The sequence below is a fragment of the Grus americana genome, chromosome 5, assembly GCF_028858705.1.
Source record: "Grus americana isolate bGruAme1 chromosome 5, bGruAme1.mat, whole genome shotgun sequence".
Taxonomy (NCBI): domain Eukaryota; kingdom Metazoa; phylum Chordata; class Aves; order Gruiformes; family Gruidae; genus Grus; species Grus americana.
The window spans coordinates 43,429,768-43,434,439 of record NC_072856.1 but is presented as its reverse complement, the minus strand read 5'-3'; positions in this window follow the sequence as shown (position 1 = coordinate 43,434,439).

Sequence of the window (4,672 nt, the reverse complement as noted above, 5' to 3'; positions counted from 1 at the left end):
GCTACAAGCAAAGGTGAGGGGCAGCACTGTTTGCTTACACCAGGCAGTGTTTCGGGGTGTCGCTGGCGAGGGGGGCGAGCAGAGGGGGGCAGTGGCCGGCCGGCCGGCCGCCCGCTGCCGTTTGCCCCGGTGGAGCCCAGCACACCTGAGGGTGCGGGGAATTTAGGAGCTCGCCCGCACAAAGACGCAAATCAATGCCGATTTATCTCCTGGCTGTGTTTTTACGAGAGGCAGCTACAAGCCAAGCGCGGCTCTGCCTTGCTCTCCTGCACACCTCGGGGCTTTGCCTTCGCCGGACGATTTATAACAAATGTCTCCGGAATTCCAGGGGGAAAATAATTATCCCCTCCCTCGCCTCTTTGGTATGGGAGGCCTCGGCTGACAGCAGGGTTCCTCCTTGGCTGCGGCCGTGCACTGCCGCGGAGTGAGCCCGGAGGGCGTTGCGGGGCTGGGGAAGGGGTCGCCGGGGCCGGCGGGCAGCGGTCCGGGCTGCGCCCCCGCAGGTGGCTCCGCCGGGGAGGAAGTTTCCTCACTTGACTTTGTGTCCGCTAATCCTTTTCCACGGCTAAACCGACCCCATAAATACTTATCTTCGAGACTTAACGACGGTGGCGATCCTTCTTGATAAGGTTTGAAAGTGCGTCCTTTTTCTCTCGATCCTTTCTCTTTAAGGGTTTTCAGTTCCTATAGCTTTACGTGTGCATAAAGCCCTTACCAAAAATGTATACGGATACCTTCATGCTATGCATTATATTCGTTGATGCCCTGTTCTTCTGGAAAGGAGATACCTCGGAGATGACCTGAGGTTTGTCTGCAGGTGAGGACATCGGTGCCAGCGGCGGATGAAGGACCGCGGCAAGTCAGTCCAGATGGAAACACGGGAGAAGGTGGGACACGCAGGGCCCGGGCGCGCCAGGAGTATGGGCCGGAGGCATTTCTAAAGCAAAAGGGCTGTTAACGCTTTCCTCCGAAACCTGGTCTCTCCTTGCATTGTATAGCCACAAACCCCAGAGTTCTTTTTTCCTGAAAGGGTAGGAAATGCGATCAGATTTATGAAAGAAAGCAAGCTTTTTGGCCTATGCTAAAAGATTTGTAGTCATTTTAATGTTTTACAGCCTAGAGAAAACTCGATCGTTCCCGCTCTGAGCGTTTTCTTTCGTTGTGAGAACAAAATCAGGCGGGGGGGGGGGGGCGCGGGGGTAGAGACGCGGAGAGCGATCCGAACGGCCCTTTCTCCCTGCCCCATCTGCTCCTGCCTTGCCCAGCTCTGCAGCTGCGCTCGGGGTCGGTCACCGGGGGGACCCCAACGTCGCGCCTCTCACCTCACCCCCAAAGGGCCGGTGACATTAGTGACGCATGCGAAAATAAATTATTGGCGACGTAAAATAGCAAAGACGGAATCGAGCGTGGGGTTCACTATCAGTTGCTGTTTTCTTATAAAGTAAAACAAAAGTTCTGCCTCCCCAGCTTATGGGTTCTGCGGTGAAACTCAGTGGTTTTTACACGGCGGATGCCCCAGACGTGCAGAGCTTGAGGGCCAGGTTTCGCACCGGGCCGTCGCGATTTCGTTTGCAAAATATTTCTGTCCTGTAACTTCGGTATAATAACGGAGAGGATAATACCCACCCAGCGCATTTACAAACGTTGAAACGCCTCAACGTTTAATGCAGAATAGTGCTGTAAATATACTTTTTTTTTCCTTTGGAGAAAAACGGCTATTTCTAGGGAAGAAGACCTCTGCTCCTCGCCACTGCCCACCTAAAGTGACTCCGCTCCCGGGGAGAGGTAGATGCCGCCTCGGCTTTTTTTTTTTCCCCCTCGGGCTTCTGGCGCCGTCAGAAAACGGCAGTTAAGAGTGGCTTCTCCGTGGGTTTTCTGCCACACGCAGCAATAACGAGTAAGGCAGGGACAATGCGGGACAGCCGCAGCGCTGAGGGGCATTTTGGCTTCCCTCGTCGTGCTGTGGTTTTGCAGCCGCTCCGCCTTCCCCCCCCCCCCCGCCTTTTTCCAGGGGCTGCGATGTCCGAGCTGCAGAGCCTGTAGCTGCCCGCTAATGGGACCCCCTGCCCCTGCCGGGACCCCCATCCAGCCCCGAGGAAGTGTGCAGCCCGGGGGCTGCGGGAGAGGGGCGGCCTGCGGCCAGCAGCCCGGCACGTCGGGGCGACCCCTTGCAGCGTCCCGCAGCTGCCCACCTCCAGCCCCATATCCCGGGCCACTCTCAGGGAGAGGGCGCAGCACGACCAGCGGCGGGACTGCAGAAAAGCCCCATACCGGGCAAGGGAGCCCCGGAGCACCCGCGACGGGGGCAGCTCCCAGGCTGGAGAACTGGATCCGGCCTTTGCAGTCTACGCACCGCCCTGGGATTGCTTCAAGCGGCGGAGCTGGAGGGAGGAAGGTGAGGGAATTTTGCAGTGCTGAGCACAGAGACATCGTCTCAGCGGCTACGGGCGGCTCCACGCCGACAGGCAGCAGGGGCTGCTCGCTGCCTGAGCGCGGCTCAGACTCCTCTGGGACATCCCAGTGCCACCGACTTGGCCCCGACGGCAGGGCTCCGTGTCACGGCGGGCTGCTGCCCACCGTCTGCCCCCGCCGCTGCCCCGGGAATGATGCGTGCTGCATCCGCCTGGCTTTACCAGAGTTTCTCTTGACAGTTTTCCTTCTCCTCAAATATGAGATCTGAGATATTCCCGTTTGGGATATTTTTTCCTTGGAGTGTTTTAGGTCGCGTCAGACCGCCCAATAGTCAGAAGGTGCTCAGCGATGGGGCAGGGGAACAGAAGGACCTTGGGAGGTGTGGGCTTTTCCTGCTGCTTGTGGGAGACTAGGACCTATATGATGGGAAGAAAGGTGATGCCAAGGCCTCCGGAGGAAGTTTGCTGGCGAGACCTGCAAAGTATAGCTGCTACGAGGGTCACCATACAGCCTTGCTGGAGACGCTGCTACTAGCGACCCCCCCCGCAGCCCTGTACCAGGGCTTGTCTCCATAAGAAAGGTCGATGCTTATCCCAAATCAGGCAAACCACGGGCGACCGCGGCGGGAGGCCGAGTCAGAAGCTCGCTGCAGTGCAGTGAGAGGTTTACCGCATCTCTGCGACTTCCAGGATCGAGACCTGGAAGTGAGACCTAACCCAGGCCAATGACCCTTTAGCTGCTGCCGGTCGCTGGGCAGAGGCAGGGTGAAGGGGCCGAGGTGGGACTTGGGCACGAGTTCAGAGGTTGGTGCCCGTATCTATGAACTCAGCAACTGCTCAGCAATTTAGGAAACTGAGTCCAGCTGCTTCCGTTCATTGTCAAAACCTGCAGATATTTGTCCGACGTCTCTCTTGTATCAGCTGTACTGTGAACCACCTCTTAGTCTCTGGATATCAGGGTATAAGGCACATAATATCTCCCTTCACTTACAAACACCCTTCACTTAGAATAGGAGTAATAGATGAAATGTCACTTAAAAAAAAAACAAACATCATCCCGTTGTTCTTTACATTTGAAGGGTTTGTTTATTCTTTGTATGCACACAATTTAGGATGAAGGTGGGGGCTTCATGGGATTTGAATAAGGTGTCCTTTTTACCTTGTTGTTTTTAACCTATATCCTTCACTAGTAAATTGCGACTTTAAAAAAGAAATTCTATTATAAACCCTACTCCTGTTAAATATAGTTGCAAGGCCAAACAATTGAGATGTTCGGAGTAGAAAATTCATTTAGAAGAATAAAATAATCCTAGATGAATTATTAATGTATTGTTATTATAAATTAACAATCATTTTCTATTTGGACAGCTGCAGCACCGCAGAAGGTACAAAACACTTTCAGGACCGGCTTCCTGTACTAATAGCCGTAAAACTTTCTTTTAAAAATTGCGGATAGTTTCTTCAGGAACAAAAAAGGTTTAAAATTTCTGAACCTATTACCTTCAGTATTTCTGTGCTTATACACATAAAATACAGTTTCTCATTTACAAACAAATCTGAGCATACTGTTCCGAGAAACAATGCCAAAGATGTAGGGTTGGTGTGAATTTAGACAGTAAAGATGAACTTTAGTTTGGCTTTCAGAAACGTTTTTGTTAAAAGTCAGCTAAAAATTTTGTACTTGTATTTCCCTGTCAGTATTTTCTTTGAATGTACAGGTGCGCGTTAAAATTGGTCTCCTTTAGATATATGTTTGTGGCTTTATGCATACGAGACCTCATTCGTTGGACTAAAGGAAAGGTTTTAGGCAGTTAGAACGGTCAAATTCAGTGGTAGCGGCGAAAGGACCTTACAGGCTCGGACATCTGTATAGTGAATCGGCGTGGGAAGGCCGACCGCAGGTAATGCCCCAAGCGCCCGGGTGTAGGGGGGAGCCCGACCCCCGTCGTGACACCGAAGGACCCCACGGGCTTTCCCGCTCAAGTTAATCACTTCCCGAGCCCCCCCGCCGGGCGACACCCGCCCGATGCCAGCTCAAGGTGACCGTATGAAAACTGCAGAAAGCAACCAGGTGAGCAGCCCCCCGCTCCCCGGCCGCGACACCCGCCTGCAGCCCTTCGCAGCCCCCCTTCTGCCCCGCTTACTGCAGCGGCTCTTTCGCGTCTCCCAGCCTTGGGGGTGGGGGGATAGGGGGGCCCCGGAGCAGGCCCCCCAGGCCCCGCGGGGCCGCAGCCTGTGCTTTCGGTGGCGCTTTTGTGGCC